The sequence below is a fragment of the Mirounga angustirostris genome, unplaced genomic scaffold (genome assembly GCF_029215605.1).
Source record: "Mirounga angustirostris isolate CCGP_5_RB_7025 unplaced genomic scaffold, mMirAng1.0.hap1 SCAF_7, whole genome shotgun sequence".
NCBI lineage: Eukaryota > Metazoa > Chordata > Mammalia > Carnivora > Phocidae > Mirounga > Mirounga angustirostris.
The window spans coordinates 105,697,330-105,715,932 of NW_026991715.1; the positions used below are offsets into that span (position 1 = coordinate 105,697,330).

The following is an 18,603-nucleotide window of genomic DNA, read 5'->3' on the forward strand; positions in this document are numbered from 1 at the left end:
CTGGGGAAAGATCCACTTCCACGATCCCTCGGACTATTGTCCAAATTCATTTCCTGATGCTATAGGATTCAGGGCATCCTCCTTCATCAAAGCCAAAGAGAAAGAGAGAGATTCTAGCAAGAGGGGCATTATATCATTATGTAATTACACACATGTGATCACATACAATCATTCACCTTTGTCACATTCCAATGGTTAGAAGAAAGTCACTGATCCTTCCAAAGGGATTACACAAAGGTACGAATACCAGGAGCCAAGGATCCTAAGGACCATTCTAATCTCTGAACTCCACAAACTTATTTTGGTGAATGGAGTGAGGTAGGGATATACGTTTTGTTTTGTTTTTTTTTTACATGGTTAACCAAGGTCTCAATATCATTTATTAAATTACCTAACTTTCCCCTAGCTAATTATAAATTTTACTTTTTTCTGTTTTCCTCAGACAGATATAGTTTACATATCTCAAACTAGGTCTTTTCTCCTTTCCTCATCTCACCTATAACATCTGCAGTACTGGAAATACAGTTTGTCAATTCTACAACCAGCTTATTGGGCATAAAAAGAAAATTTATTAGGCTTTCTTCCCAAAGGCAGTCACCACTGTCAGTTTCTGTTATATTCTTTCATATATAGTCTATCTATGTCTTTATTCATATTTATTTCCATATCCATATCTATCTAGCTATATATAAAGACTGAAAACGTAAAATGAAGAAAGTCCATTCATTACCTCATTCCTTTGCTTATAAGAGGTACATATTTGCAACAGAGCCCGGACAACCTCAGGCAAATCCAAGTATATGCTAGGAAACACTAAATCATTTAGTAAAGCCAACAGCTGACACTAATCATGCTCATAAATAAGCCAAACTCAGGACCATGACAAGGAAGTGGGCAGCCAATAGGTAGACCAGGAACATTTCTGAGGATATGAGCATATCCCAAAGAAGATGATGTAGGTAACAAAGAATGGAAGGAAAGTATGGTAGGAAAACCCAGCTGCTAGCAAGTTCCATGCACTTGAACTGCCATGGTATCCAGTTGGTGCTTTATGGATAGGATCCTGTTGAGTTTAATAATAAAAATTAATAATTTCTATGACTATGTTCTGTTTACTGGAGTCTGTGACCATCTATTGAAGCCAACATAACTGCCTGTCAGAAGCAGGTGATGGAAAGATAATGAAGCACCTCCTAGCCATGGCATTTCCTGAAAAAATGTCCATCCTCTCTAGTGTTATGACAACCCATCCCCACCCTACCACTACCTTTTTGGAAGAGGCTATTTCCTATGAATAGAGGTTGCTGGGTTTTTTTAATTACATTTATTTTGAAGGGGGAATATATGCGTGTGGTAAAAAATTCAAATTGTACCAAATACATATGAAAGAAAAAGTATGTCTCCCCCATCCCTGTCCTTATTTCCTCAGGCTCCATCTCCTTCCCAGAGGGAGTCACCACTGTTATCATTTAGTTTCACATTCTTCCAGAGATTACATTTTACATACCATTGTATATTTTATTTAAATAGAGCATAATTTATATATCATTTATATAGTATGTATAGCATCTATATATAGCACGCTTTAAAAAATAAAACAGCATGTTTTACACAATTTTCTGCACTTTGTTTTTTTGTACTTAATGACGTATTTTAGCATGTGTTCCATGTTAGTACTATAGAGTTCCCTTATTTTTAATAGTTACATAGTATTGTTTGGGTGTAATATAATTTATGTAACCATGCCTTGTTGGTAGACATCTAGTCTATTTCCCATCTTTTGCTTTTAGAATAATGCTTTAATAAATAACTTCATACTTTACAATACCATTTTAATTCACAATCCTTTTAAAGATCAGTAAGAGATTATTTATAACATAATTTAGATTGTTTCTACCATTGATCTCCATCTAACAAAAAGTTGTACTCCCCTCACAGCAGTTGTTAAGCTGAGGTTCAAAACAAAGGTCCCATTGATAGTCACTGGCTAAAAGTAACATAAAGACATATTGTGTTTGGTCCACATCATTATTTTTCAAAATGGAATGAGTTTTCAGCACTAAAATTGTCAGAATTATTATGTGATGTAGAGAAATCACACCAAAATCAAGATGTGGGGTGTTTCTTGAATAACTAAATATTTAGCAATGCTGGGCTCACATTCTTGACCAACAGTAGTTGGCTGGAGTTGAATAAAAGCTGTTCAGTTCAGTTGTGGCTTCTTCAGTCTACCATATGACAATGATGAGAACCAAGATTGCTCCACATCTTTGAGGTTGTATCAGTTGTCATTTATCATCATACATTCTTTATTTTCCCCTCTATAGCAGAGTTGAGAAAAAAGTGAAATGTTTTTGTATTCAAATACAAAATTCAATACAGGGGCCCTCATAGAGGCCCCTGGGTAGCTCAGTCGGTTAAGTGTCTGCCTTCGGTTTGGGTCATGATCCCAGAGTCCTGGGATTGAGCCCTGCTTTGGGCTCCCTGCTCATCGGGGAGTCTGCTTCTCTCTCTCCCTCTGCTGCTCCCCTCCTTGTGCTCTCTCACTCTCTCTCTGTCAAATAAATAAAATCTTTAAAAAAAAAAAAGGTTCCTCATAGTTGGAAAACAAAAAAATAGACCCATACTCACCACTACTCCCTATTGCCTCCCACCCAGATGCTTCCTCACTCATTTACATAACTACCGTGGCCCCTCCAAAGCATCACATGTTTGAAATAACCAGACTTTCCCTGGGGTCAAACATACTTTCAGAAACTGTTCAGTAAAGACCTATTATCTATCTCTTCTCTTTATTTAAACCCTCCTTTCATTTGTCAACTTTTTTGACAGGCTTGACCTAGAAAGGATTATTTATTTTTTAATACCATTTCTTTAAAAAAACAAAACAAAACAAAACAAAACCTGAGTCTGTCCAATGGACTTTGCAGCTAAAGTGGCCAATCCATTAATTCTGGAGGAAGAAGAGCAGCTGGCAAAACTAATCAGTGTTGGACATTTGCATTTTTTCCCTTTTTAATGGTCTCCCCTGGTGCTGGGAGATTGGTTTTCTGTGTTGGAAGAAGAGCACGGAGAGCAGCTGCTGCCTCCCAGTCTACTGCATAGTAAAGGAAAGAGCGTGGTGCAGAATTCATCTACCAAATATCCCAACAGGTTAACCAGTTCTGGAGCAAGAAAGTCACAGCTTGCTTTTGAAGGTTCTTTGTATTGAGTATAAAAGATTTTATGTTTTGAGGAATAAGATGTCTCTCTTCAAATTCTCTCTCTATATATATTCTCTAGGCAGTAAGGTGATGCTTCTTAGGCTTGAGAATCTCCTATTGATGAGAGGCTGACAAAAAAAAAAAATTAAATACAAGTTTGAACCTGAAAAAAATAAGTATAAGCATGCTACTAAAATCAGGCAGCAATGTGATGCTCATTGCAAATTGTTTGAGTGCTTCCAGTTGAGTGCTTCCAGGCATTGTGCTCAGTGCTACACATGCATTATCTCATTTAATTTTCTCAATACTCAAAGACGTGCTATCGTTAACCCTGTTTTATAGTTGGAGAAACTGAAAATCAAAAAAGCATAGTGGTTTTCACAAGGGCTCTAAACTTGTAAAAGACAGACTTGATATTCTTCTAGGCCTTTCTGACTCTCTTGTACCCTTAGCTAATCCCCTGGATAGCTTCCTTCACAGAACAAGCAATCTATAAGGAGGTTGGTGGTGTATTTTCAGTGAGGACCACTGGGTGTATTCTCTTTGGAGTCTATAATGTTGCTATGGATAATCACTCAAGGAGGAACTTTTTCATCCTATCCTTTTTTTTTTTTTTAATTTTAATTTTTTTTTAATTTTTTTATTCTTATGTTAATCCCCATACATTACATCATTAGTTTTAGATGTAGTGTTCCATGATTCATTGTTTGTGCATAACACCCAGTGCTCCATGCAGAACGTGCCCCCCTCAATACCCATCACCAGGCCAACCCATCCTCCCACCCACCTCCCCTCTAGAACCCTCAGTTTGTTTTTCAGAGTCCATCGTCTCTCATGGTTCGTCTACCCCTCCGATTTCCCCCCCTTCATTCTTCCCCTCCTGCTACCTTCTTCTTCTTCTTCTTTTTTTTTTTTTCTTAACATATATTGCATTATTTGTTTCAGAGGTACAGATCTGAGATTCAACAGTCTTGCACAATTCACCTCGCTTACCAGAGCACATACCCTCCCCAGTGTCTATCACCCAGTCACCCCATCCCTCCAACCCCACCCCCCACTCCAGCAACCCTCAGTTTGTTTCCTGAGATTAAGAATTCCTCATATCAGTGAGGTCATATGATACATGTCTTTCTCTGTTTGACTTATTTCACTCAACATAATACCCTCCAGTTCCATCCACGTCGTTGCAAATGGCAAGATCTCATTCCTTTTGATGGCTGCATAATATTCCATTGTATATATATACCACATCTTCTTTATCCATTCATCTGTCGATGGACATCTTGGCTCTTTCCACAGTTTGGCTATTGTGGACATTGCTGCTATAAACATCGGGGTGCATGTACCCTTTCGGATCCCTACTTTTGTATCTTTGGGGTAAATACCCAGTAGTTTCATCCTATTCTTAAAGTGATTTTTTTTTTCCTTCCAAGAAGCAATTTGTCATTGGCCCCTTTCTCCTCAAACAATTCACAATTAAAGTAGCTACCCTGTGACCTCACTTCTATTCTGATAGATTATTTATCTTATTGGCCACTTCTCTTCCTGGCATTCCTAGGCTCTCCTTAATGCCCTAAAAAGTTAAGTCACTATTCACTAGCTCTTGCTGCTGGCAGCAAACCACTCACTGCAACTATTTGGTCAAGCCATACCTATCCCAGGTTATCTGTCCCCTAACCCGTGAAGCTTCAAGCTTCACACCCCATTTTTCTCCAAAAAGATCTTTATGATACTATTTTTTAAAATAATTACTTTCAATTTGCATACAACAAAATATATTCTTTGTGGTGTACAGTTCTATGTATTTTAACAAAGCCATACAGTTGTATATCCACTACAACAATCAAGATAAAAGCACTTCCATCCTCCCCGCCCAACAAGTTCTCTTATGCCAACCCATTGTTGTCACTCATCCCTAACTTCTAAATCCTGCCGATCATAGATTATTCTCTGTTCCTATTAACTTGCCTTTTTCTATAACATCATATAAAATGCAATCATACTGTGTGTATTCCTTCAAGTCTTCTTTGACTCAGCATAATGCATTTGAAATTCATCCAGGTTTTTGTGTGTTTCACCAGTACACTCTTTTTTACTGATGAGTAATATTCTGTTGTACAGATGTTCAACAGATTGTTAATCCATTTACCTGTTGAGGGGCATTTATATTGTTTCCAGTTTTTGATGACTATGAATAAAACTGCTATCAACAGTATTTTTGTACAGTATTTTTGTGAACACGTAGTTTTATTTCAGCTATATAAATACCTAGGAATAGAACTGCTGGGTCATACAGTAAGTTTAATTTTATGAGTGCAGTTGTATCTCATCATGGTTCTAAAAGTATTTCTCTGATGACTCACATTGAGTATCTTTTCATGTGCTGATTTGTCATCCAAATATCTCTGGTGAAGTGTGTCTCAAATCTTCTATACATTTTAAAAATTAGGTTATGTGTGGGGCGCCTAGGTGGCTTAGTCGGTTAAGCGTCTGCCTTCAGCTCAGGTCATGATCCCAGGGTCCTGGGATCGAACCCCACATCAGGCTTTTGGCTTAGCGGGGAGCCTGCTTTTCCCTCTTGTCCTGCCTGCCACTCTGCCTACTTGTGCCCTCTCTCTCTCAGTCAAAGAAATAAATCAAATCTTTAAAAAAAAAAAGGTTGTGTGGTTTTTTGGTGATATTTTCATAATTTAAAGATTAATTTCTTTTACATTGATTTTCCTTTAAAATTTAAATATCCCAGAAAGGTAACACATTAAGTTTCTATAGATCACTGATATCTTAGTATAAATTAGTTCTATCCATTCACTCAAAGACGTAAGCACTTATTTCCAGCCCTTTATACCAGAGACTGTGAATACAAAAATAAGCAAACTCAGTGAGCTTTCAAGGAGACTTAACCAGATTGCTATCCACACAGCCAAATAAAACCAACATTGAGGTAAAAGGGAATTTTATGGGATAAAATTGAGATCAGCATGGTAATTTTAGAGCATGGGCTCTTACAGTAAGCTCCCTACACCAATAGCATTAGAATTACCTGGAAATTTGTTAGACAGCTACTGAATCAGAAAGTCTGGGGAGGGACCTAGTAATATGTGTATTAAAAGCACACTTATTTTGATGTACATTCAAATTGGAGAGGTAGGGGAATTGCTGAAGATATCTAGAGGAGGAGGTGAGTGGCGAAAATTTTTGCTTCAGGCTTATATCCATGTACTTTTGAGCAATTTTCTTCTTCTATTACAGTGTTTAGACTTGAAAATGTGGTGGGTAAAAAAATCCCCCATATACTTCAGAGCTAAGCATCATACTCATCAGAGAGTTACTTCATCCTATGTGTTAATTCTGAATGTAGTCAGCTGGTTACTATCAGAGAGGTGAGCTCTCTCCTCACCACCCTCTGTCCTTTCTAGCTCTTGTCAACTGCAGCAACAGGAAAAAAAGCAGTGTGTCCTGAATGAACAGAAATATAGCAGTAGGTCCAACCCAGTTTTAACAGACCAATAATCTTCCCACAACACTTCTCTCCTGATCCCAAGAATTTTTCCCTCTATATTTTTGTTGTTGACATTGTTTCTCTTCTAGAAGATTTTTGAGCACAAGGAAGCTCTTCAAGGAGTTACTAATTCTTGCCTTGTACACACTGCTATAGAAAGGTTTCAAGGGAATAAACTTGTTTCAGAAGAAAAAAGTAAGTCAGAGGCAAGTTATCTTTTTGAAACACTTAACCTAATTCCAGTTCTACTCATTCTCTACTACATGAATTTGCTATTTTCCCAAATGACAACTATTCACTCAACCTGTGCTATATGAAAAACTTCCAGAATATATGTCAACCAAATCTTGTATATAAATATTCATTCAAGAATTATACAAAAAGTCAAAATGTAAAATCACCAAATGATAAATGGATAAAATAAGATAGTGTAACTATTTAATGAAATATTATTTGGCCTAGAAAGTGGGTAAAGTACTGACACATACTACAACGGGGGTGAATCTTGAAAACATACTAAGTGAAAAAAAGCCAGATACAAAAAGCCATGGACTGTATGATTCCATCTATGTAAACGTCCAGAAGAGGCACATCTACAGAGGCAGAGAACAGATTAGTGGTTTCTAGGAGCCAGGGAGAGAGGGGAACAAGGAGGGACTGGAGTTTCTTTTCACAGTGATGAAAATGAAAACATTCTCTATTTAGATAGTGATGATGGCTGCACAACACTATAAATGTACTTAAAACCACAAAAATATAGGGCACTTGGGTGGCTCAGTCAGTTGAGCCTCTGCCTTCGGTTCAGGTCATGATCCCAGGGTCCCGGGATCGAGTCCCACATGGGGCTCCCTGCTCAGTGTGGAGTCTGCTTCTCCCTCTGCCCCTCACCCGGCTCATGTTTTCTCTCTCTCACTCTCTCTCTCTCTCAAATAAATAAATTAAAAAAAAAAAACCACAAAAGTTATATACTTTAAAAGGGTGACATTTTTGGTTTTTGAATTATACCTCAATAACACTGTAATTTAAAAAAAGAAAAAAGTTGAGAGGTTGAGTCTCTTCTTATGGAACGATTTCTCAGTTTGGGTAAGTTCTGTGCACTAGGGTGGGAGACTATGATGGGTCTTGAATGACTGCGTAGAGAGAAGTGAACAGCCACAGGATCAGACCTGCACTTACAATTTATTCTAGAGGTAAGAAGGCTTGTCAAGAGACTGGTTTACAGGTTGCAATGTGTTAGAAGGCCACTGAAGGCTTTATGCTGTTGTTAGTATTTTAAATTCAGATACCATTCTTAAAATGTCCACATTCTCTGTGAAAATCTTAAAAAGTGATCTCCTTTTCACCGTCCTCTGACAAAGTATATATAAAACCCTACTATAGCATAAAATATTTCAGCCCATCTATCTATATTCACTAAACTACCATCTTGCTTATTGTTTTCTTAATTGAATTGATCAACAGCTTTGATATTATTAGAAATGGATACATTTAAAATAGAGGTTTGCTTTCTAAATTATTCTTCTGGTGAAGGGACCAGACTGCATATGTACTTCATAAGAGACAACAGAGAGGGAAAACTTGGTGAAGGGTGAACATATGGCCATGGGAAGTCACAGGTATTAAAGAAAAGCATGAGAAGGGGACCAGCTAAAAATTTAACCCAAAGTTAAAAGTACAACATATTTAAATTATGATTTAAAAGTAAAAACACAACCCAGAAGTTTAAAAACAGGATAAAGGTTTTAAAAATTATGGTATATCCTTGTAGAGATTATGAAGATATTAAAATCAAATTTCATATTTAATAATAGATAAATGACCATAATCCCCTTATAAGTTTAAAAAGAAGCTCAATTATTAATATAATGTGATCCTAAGTATGTATATACATACATCTGTAATCTTCTTATATAATTTTCATATACATTTCTGTATATAAATATATAGTTTTTGACATAAAATAGATATATAAACATATATTTTCTATTATACATGAAATAAAGTTTTATACATTTATATTTATAAAATATACATAAAATAATAATTGTATATGTATTAGTAAAATGTTAATAAGGATGAGATTATGGGTCATTTTTATTCCTTTTATTATCAGTCCTGGGGAGCTATCATGATGGATACCCCAACAGTTTGGGAATTAGGGCAATAAAACTACCCTTTGATGTAGCCACTTTGGAAAATATGTTGGGTACTTCTTAAAAAGTTAAATATAAATTTACCATATAACCCAGCAATTCCACTCATACGTATCTGCCCAAGAGAAATGGAAACATGTGGCCACACAAAAACTTGAACATAAATGTTCATTGCAGCACTATTTATAATAGCTAAAAAATGGAAACAACTTAACTGTCCATCAACAAAATATGGCATATCCATACAATAGAACTCTATAAAAAGGAATGCATAATGATACATGCTACAAAATGGATAGATCTCCAAAACATTATTGTAACCAAAAGAAGCCAGACACAAAAGACCATAATACTATAGGATTTTATTTATTTGAAATGGCAAAGGGAACAGAGAGTAAGTGTAAATGGGCATTATGGATTTTATTGTGCTGATGAATGTGTTATGACAAGTACAACCCAGTAAACTTCCTAAAAATCACTCAGCTGTACACTTAAAATGGGTAAATTTTATGATATGTAAAGTACACGTCAATAATTTTTTTTTTTTTTTAATGAGCCCTTTGGAAGATGAGCTTTAAATCAGCAGTTAGCAGACCTGAGTGGAGATCTACAAAACCACCTTTAGAAGACAGAATGGCTCCCAGACCAACAAGACTTGACAATAACCTAACAATATAGTAAGAAATCTATGGTAAGGATGTGTTATTGAAATGGAGGGTGGGAAGTCAAAGGACTATAGATAAAGGGGAGAGATGGCCTTGGCTTAGTTTATTGGTGTGTTAGGGTTTCCATTACTCTTATAATGAGGGAGGTAGGAGGAGAGGAAAGGGGTGGTACTGAAAAGATAACTCAGCTCAGAGTTAGCTAAATGAGTCCCCATGCACTGATCCCAAGCACCTAGTTCAAGAAAACAGTTGTTGGTTAGCTTGTCATGCAGCCTTACTACAGGGTGAGAACGCACTGGTAGGTGAACGCAAGTCCTTCTAGACTGTGGTTTTGCTCTTGTAAGTCAACAAGTTGGTGGGTAACATAGCTGTTACTATGAACCCAATTAATGTTAATTCATCCCTATAAAAAAACAGGCTTCTGAGCCTATAAGGCAGAGAGCCTGAGTGTGGAGGGTGGTGAGTTTCCCAGACCAGATGTCTCCCAGGAGAACTGGTCTGAGTGACTGGAGACCTCCTCAGTTAATATCCTCTATCTTGATGCGTGTGCCTAGCCCAGAATGTAGTTGTCACAGTGCAAGACAGCAGAGCATATGATAAGAACGTAGATTTTGGAGTCAAACTGCCTTGGTTTAAAGTCTATGCTACTCCTTAGTAGCTGTGTGACTTTGGAAAAGTTACTTAACTTCCTTCAATTTTCTCATCTACAAAACACAGATAAAAATAATACCTTTCCAATGTGTTTGCTAAAATGATTAAATGAGATCATATACATAAAGCATTTAGCACAGAGCTTGTCACCTGATAAACACTCGAACATTAATTATTACTCTTCATTTGGCATTCTTTTCACACTTTTCTGTTTCTAATCAATTTTCTTAAAGTGAATATGTATCATTTCAGTTCATAACCAGAAAACAATGTTATTCAAAAAACTTGAAATAAATGTAAGTTCTGTTCAACCAGGAAAGAAAAAAGAGTAAAGAACAGAGATGGAGGAAGGAAGAGGAAAAGAAAGAAGCATCCAGAAATGCTAATGAGGGACATTTTAGAAGGACAGACTATTGAAATCCAGGCCTTTCTGTCTAATACAAGCCATCTGGTGACTGCATCTGAACAAGCCTTACTGAGATTTTTCTTAAGAGAGTTCTTTTGCCACTTTTTATTTCACACTTCATTTCAGCGGGCAAATAGATGGATTTACCTTGCATAGAGCAGGGATAGTCAGTGGAAGGGAGCGAGAAGGAACAATCCAATGACAAAAGTGAGGAGTGATCAAGGGTAAGAGGCAGCAAAGACCCTTTCCCCACATTCCTCTCCATTCTCTCAGAGTTGGAATCTAAGTCTGTGGTTTTAGACAAAGCTCACACACAATTTAAACCACAGATGCAGTTCCCTTCCCCAGTCCCAAAGGCTCCCAATCAGCCCTCGGCCTTGTGTAGGGAGCTGCTAAACCCCTACCCACGGCTTAATTAATTTTCTGAAAAAAGTGATTGGCTGACACAACAGCAATAAACATCAAATTCCATTAATTAATACTGAGGCATCAGTGTCTGTGTTGTTTCTCAATTACACATTCAGATGCAGCCCCCCTTGTGCTGGCATCAATTTGGTCATGAAGCCCCAGAAAAGTCCATTACAGTGGAAGGGCTACCGAAGGGGGGGAGCAGGGATGGCATCTGCACTTTCACTGAGATAATCAACTTGGAGGAATTCACACTCCAAAGTGCACTCCCCAGAGAAGGGTTTTAGAGACCTAGATGAAAGGATTTAAATGTGGTTGGGTGAGGCATTTTCATTTTGCTGATGGCCTGGAAGGGAACTATCAGCCTGATGAACACAGAGCTTCCCTTGGGTTCCAAGACATACTCTTCACACTGGCTTTCCCAGCCTTATTCCTGGCTCCCTTCCTCATTGTTCTCTTTCTCACTCCTTTTTTTTTTTTTTCTTTTGCCCTAACTACAGTCATCTTCAATTTCATGTTAATTCAGAAGAGAGTCAAAGGGGAACAAAAAGCAATCTTTGCTTCTTCAACTCAAGTAAAAACCCTAAAGGGACCATGCCTCCCATAGAGGCACATGCCTTAGGGCCTGGAGACAAAGCAAAATGTTCTCTTGAACACTCAGAGGTTAGATCCTGGAGATAAAGCAATGTGATTAAATCTTGATAGATTTTTGTTTTAAGAGCAGAAGAAGGAGGAGGGGACCTCTTGTTTGCCTGGTTACAAAAGGTTTGATTGCCGTTGGCAACCCCTGCTTAATCAGGATCTTGATAGGCATATTTTCCCTCCCAGGACCGAGACACCAAGGAAGAGTCTATTTGAAGCAGCCTCCGGCCCATTCCCATGTGATTCTCCATCCCTGCCACTTCACCTGACCCTGCCCTGAGAAACAGCTGTCTCATTATTCCAGCAATCTTATGAAAATTGTTTGTGACTTCAGTTTGAAGATTATGAAAACAAAGACTTAGCCCCACCCAGCCCCAGAGGGCAACATGCAAAGCTGATCATGGCTAAATGTCTCCCATACCTTTATAGGGAAGTATTATTCCCTTATTAATAAATTAATAATCTCTTCCATTTTAAGAAGAGAGAAGCAAAGACCCAAAAAGTGAAGATATCTGCCTAAGATCACTCCTCAAATGGGTTACAGGTCCTTAACACATACACTGTGTTCAGAACCGGGAGGGAATAGAATGGGATGGGCAGAAGTGATAGTACGCTTGCTGGAAGCTTGGGCTGGGCCTCAAGAGTCCAGATTTTGAGGTTGGTAGTGTTAAGATAGGGAGAATTTTTTTATTATTGTTTATCTCATGTCACCATATTTCAAAAGGTTGGAAAGAAGGTAAGCGCTCAGGACTGAAAAGTACAGAGATGCACAGATAGAAATTAAATAGTAGAGATCACAGTGGCATGATTTCAGGGGGCACCTGTGTGGCTCAGTCCGTTAAAGCATCCAACTCTTGATTTCAGCTCAGGTCATGATCTCAGAGTTGTGAGATCGAGCTCTGTGTCCGGCTCCAAGCTCAGTGGGGAGTCTGCTTGAGATTCTTTCTCTCCAGGGCACCTGGGGGGCTCAGTCAGTTAAGTATCTGCCTTCAGCTCAGGTCATGATTCCAGGGTCCTATGATTGAGTCCTGAGTCAGGCTCCCTGCTCCGTGGGGAGTCTGCTTCTCTTCAGCCCCACCACCCCTGCCCCCCACTTGTGCTCTCTGTCAAATGAATAAAAATCTTAAAAAATAAAAAAGATTCTGTCTCTCTTTCTGCCCCTCCCCCTTTCCTCTCTCTCTCTCTCTCTCTCTCTTAAAAAAAAAAACAAAAAACAATGGCATGATTTCAGGTTCAGATGTACTTCATAGATGCAAAAAATAAAAAAAGAAAGGCTTTTAATCTGATGTAAAGGATTGGAATTAATACTGAGGAAGGGGTCAAAATATTTAATTCTATTCCCAGGTCCCATCACCACCTTGCACAGGAGTCTTGATCATTTCACTTAGCCTCTCAGGTCCATATTGCATTCATTTGTTTAAAGGTGCTTGGTTAAGAGGGCACGTTCTGCATGGAGCACTGGGTATTATGCACAAACAATGAATCATGGAACACTACATCAAAAACTAATGATGTAATGTATGGTGATTAACATAATGATAGAAAAAGATAAAAAAAAGAAGTAAGGATGCTTGGTTATACCTGCTCTATTGTCAGAGTTGGTATGATTAAGAACCAAAAGGCACTTGTCTAGCAGAAGGTTCTGTACAAACTTCAAATGGACCCAGATATGTGACAGCAGTCGGATGCCTACTACTTAGAGAATAATGGCTAAAGTTAATAAATTTTTTAAAGATTTTATTTATTTACTTGAGAAAGAGAGAGCGAGCACAAGCAAGGTGGGGGGAGGGAGGGAGAAGCAGGCTCCCCACTGAGGAGGGAGCCCGAAGTGGGGTTCTGTCCCAGGGCCCTGGGATCATGACCTGACCTGAGGCAGATGCTTAACCAACTGAGCCACCCAGGCACCCCTAAAGTTAATAAGTTTTTAATATGTCTCAGGCATTAGGTTACTTTGCAAACTATCCTCACTCAATCTTCAAATATTATATGAATTAAATACTAGCATTGCTCTGGTTTTAAAGATGATGAAACTGAGGCTCAGAGATGTTAAGACACTTGCCTAAGGGCCACACAATTAGTAGGTGGCAAAGCCAGGGTTCAAAGCTAAATTTGTCTAATTTCAGAGCTTGAGCATTCACACACTAGGCAATTAATTCTACATGGCAAACGTACTTTAGTATAATTCAGAAAAGCTGTAGCATACCTCCACTGAACACAACATAAAAAACACGAAGTTGGAATACTTTCATGCAAAAGGAATAGAATTTCTAGTCCTGAAAACCCCCATCAGAACGGTCCCAGTGTCCCCTCCCAGATTGGAGCCTGTAGGCAAAGAGGGCAGGTAGAGGGGCTTGTGGGACAAGGTAGGACTGGGGGCAGACACAGCCCTGAAACAGCCCTCCTGCTCCACAAATCAGTGGTGGCTCCCTCCACTTAAGTTCATTCCAAACAAATCCATTAAAAGCATCATATTAATGAATATTTTATATAGTTATGACATAGCGAGTCCCATTCAGAAGAGGCTCTTACTAAAGGCTGACACATGAACAACTAAAATAGCCAACTAATCATCAAGATCAATAGAAATCTGGTCAGGGGACACAATAATTTTGCACAAAGGAAAAAATGAAAGTGATCTTACTCCCTTCTTGCTGATTTAAGAAGTCTTTTTAAAAAATTCTACCTACCATGTTCAAATATTGCCATCCATCAGCAAAAGACACCCATTTGGATAATTAATTTGTTTTTCCTTGGCCTCTTTTTAGTTTTTGAGGAAAGTCAATGTTTGTTTCTCTTAAGTTAGGTCTCCTTCTGGATCCTTAGCCAACCTACACACATGCGTGTGTGCACACACAAATACATAAACACATCTTAACCTACTTCCCCTAGAAATGGAAAGTGAAGAGAATCCTAAGTGACAAATTCAGTGGCCTCCCATGTACTATGCACTCCCCCAAGTCTTGTACCTCTCCCAGGAAAAAATGGCTCAAAGATTTTGGAGGACAAAGGGCAGAACCTGTAACACAGAAAGCAAACCACTGGCCTGTGTGTAAAGTACAACTTGCAGATGTGTTCTGTTTGCTCTGCCAGTGTTGGCTTGCCTACTGTTTTTTAAGAAATCTGAATTGTTAACATTTAAAAATCTGGATATTTCACAAACATCTCTGAGTTTCTGACTTCTCTTGAACAATTAGATCTGGCATGATAGGACCTGCATTCCTGCATAGTGACAGCCAGCTGGAGCTGAGTTGTAGCTCATGGAGGGGCCAGTCACCCCAGTTCCCAGACTCCATCATGTTTTCATGTCAGAAAGACAATCTCATTGCTATTTGTTATTATCCTTGAGGGTTTTTTTTTCCCCTTAGATTTGACTAGTACAACAGAAGGCACATAGACCAGTGGAACAGAATGTAGAGTCCAGACATAACCCATGCATATATGGTCAACTAATTATTGACAAGGGCATCAAGAACACACAATGGGGAAAGGACAGTCTCTTCAATAAATGGTGTTGGGAAAACCAGATATTCACATGCAAAAGAAGGAACTGGACCACTCTCTTATGCCACTCACAAAAATTAACTTGAAATTGGTAAAAGACTGAACTGTAAGACCTGAAACTATAAAACCCCAAGAAGAAAACATAGGGGAAAAGATTATTGACATTGGTTTTATCAATGATTTCTTAGATAAGACACTAAACTAAAATAAACAAGTGAGATTACATTAAACTAAAGAGCTTTTGCACAGCAAAGGACAGTTAATGGATTGAAATGGCAACCTAGGGCGCCTGAGTGGCTCAGTTGGTTAAGCGACTGCCTTCGGCTCAGGTCATGATCCTGGAGTCCCGGGATCGAGTCCCGCATCAGGCTCCCTGCTTAGCAGGGAGTCTGCTTCTCTTTCTGACCCTCACCCCTCTCATTCTCTCTCTGTCATTCTTTCTCTCAAAAATAAATAAAAAAAAAATTGAAATGACAACCTAAGGAATGAGAGAAAATATTCAAAAACCATATATCTGATATGGGTTTAATATCCAAAATATATAAAGAAGTCATACAACTCAATAGCAAAAAAGGTAATAATACAATTTAAAAATAGGCAAAGGACCTGAATAGGCATTTTACCAAAGAAGACATACAAATGGCCAATAGAGATATGAAAAGAAGCTCAACATCACTAATCATCAGAGAAATGCAAATCAAACCATGATATCACCTCATATCTGTTAGAATGACTATTATCAAAGACAAGAGAGAACAAATGTTGGCAAGGATACAGAGAAAAGGGAATCCTTATACAATGTTGGTGGGAATATAAAATGGTAGAACCATTATAGAAAACAGTATGGCACTACCTCAAAAAATTACAAATTGAACTACCATATGATCCAGCAATCTTACTTCTGCGTGCATATCTAAAGGAATTGAAATCAATATCTCAAAGAAATATCTATACACCCATGTCCATTATAGTATTATTCACATATACAAGATAATGCAAACGACCTAAGTGTCTGTCAACAGATAAATGGATAAAGAAGATGCGAGATATATATACATATATATCGGTATGTGGTGTGTATATATATATATATATATATATATATATATATATATATATATATATATCACATGTATATACATAACGTTCCTTGAGAAAGAAGGAAATCCCTCCATTTGCAACAACATGGTTAGACCTTGAGGGAGGTCCCCCTTGCTAAGGGAGATAAGTCAGACAGAGAAAGACAAATACTATATGTTTTCACTTATATGTGGAACTTACAAAATATAAAATATGTATGAAATATAAAAATAAAATATATGTTGAACTTGTAAAAACAGAGTAGAATGATGGTTACCAAGGTTTGGGGGGTGGGAAAAGTGAGGAGAAATTGTTTAAGGATACAAACTTGCATCTAGTAGATAAATAAGTTCTATAGATCTAATGCACAGCATAGTGATTATAGTCAACAGTGCTGTATTATAAACTTCAAAGTTACTAAGAGACTAGATCTTAATTGTCCTCACCACAAAAAAGAAATGATAATTATGTGATGGGATAGAGGTGTTAGCTAACACTAATGCTCGTGTAATCATATTGCAGTATATAAATGCATCAAACCGACATGTTCTTTACCTTATACTTACACAATGTTATGTGTCAATTACATTTCAACTAAAAATTTAATTACTAAATTAATTTAAAAATAAAAGGAAGTAAAATATTTTTCATGCCCACATCTCTGTCTAAAGTGGGAAAATGCATGGCAGACTGAGATAGCCACATTTTGGAAGAAAAATAGGAGAAAACTTAAAGCCTTCTGAGGAATCTTATGGAATGTGTGTCAAAACTGTCAGCCAGAGACAAAAGTCTTTATCCATTGACTCCTGCCCCCATTGGTGGAGGATCATCCCATGATGTGTTAATGTCCTCCGGCAACCAAAGGAAGCCAGAGAAAAGTGAAAGAAGTTAAGTGGTAGCCTTGGCTAGCATCAGTGACAAGGCCAAGAAGATGTAAGATGGTCATACAGGGTACCCTATATAATGACTGTGGTCAACTACTTCATTTCTGGAAACCTCAGTTTCCCCTTCTATAAAGTAGGCTAACACTAGTGCTTCCCTTTTAGGAATGTAGGGGGAATATAATAAAATAATCCCTGTAAAGCTCATAGCAAAATGCCCAGCACATGGTACATGCTAATGAATGGCCGTATCTAATATAAACTCTTACCTCCAGGACTATGCAGTATGGAGGACTTTTACTGACAGCTCTGCAGCAACAATCAGTGAAACCAAACAATGATAGTTACAATCTCAGTATTCACTTAACAAGGGATTGAAACTGGCTGTTGCTCAGCCAGTTCTGTCCTACAGACATATATTCTTTTGCCCTCCACCCTACCCCCATTACAAATATATATATATGTATATATATATACACATATATGTATATATGTGTGTGTATGTATATATATGTACATGTATATATATATATATATATATATATATATATATTCAACAGAAATGGATTGCCCACACATAAAAATCAGAAAAATTCACATAAAATTCAGATTTCTAGCTCACCCTTGAAAAATAGAAAGATCTGACCCCACTGGGCTGACAGCATTGCCATGTCAGCTGGAGCTGAGTAGTGCTAGTAGTGGTGACCCTTTCAAATGGGGCATGTTTTTTCTAATTTGCCACTATCCTCTCCAAGCCCATTTCACTCATTCGCAACCTGCTGCCCCCGCAGACATTTGCATTTGAAACCCCTGGACTGATACTTAACCTAGAAAGGCAGGGTTCCTGGAAACCCTGCCAGGACACAAGGAGGAAAAATGCCGGAAATGACAAGGCCTTTGGTTTCCAGTGAACAGCTGAAGAGCCCCTCTCCGCCCCTGAGGCTGCGGAACTCCAAGTGCTTGTGATGGAGAGCTAAGTGAATCCTGCTGAGGCGAGAGTGTGTGGTTGCAGTGAGTCTGGCTATTACCAACCTGAGGCTGAGGTCACCCCAGCTGCTCCCGGCGCCTGCAACTCTGTTTATTTCATTCTGGTTCATACCAGAGATTTATTTTTATGAACAGTGAACATTTTTTGCAACATTCCCTCATTTAACCTTCATTATCAAAGTCTCTGCCCAAAGCCCATATAAGCACCATTATTGCCCATATAACATTTTCCAACATAAACCATTTAAGGCATTTTTCCCCATTTTTATTTATTTCTCTTCCGTTACATTTCATTTGAAATGTGCATGGGGGAGAATGTGTCTTGTTTTTATGTTGTCTCATATAGACCATAAGCCCTAATGGTGGGGGCTGCCTATTTTGGAGGTTAATAAGCAACGGGGACATTCATCATATGGAACAAACAACCAAGATATGCTGGCCTCTTAAAAAAAGTACTAGAAAGGCATTTTGTGTGACTGAGGATATTGAAAGGAAAATAAACCAGCTTCTTTGTCTCTTCTGAAAGT

The 18,603-nt window shown here is 38.1% G+C and overlaps 1 long non-coding RNA gene across 2 annotated transcripts in view; it reads right to left on the reverse strand.

The window, feature by feature from the left end:
• LOC123862529 (uncharacterized) overlaps positions 1-18,603 on the reverse strand; it is a 430,798-nt gene that overhangs the window by 12,920 nt on the left and 399,275 nt on the right. The window lies entirely within an intron of this gene.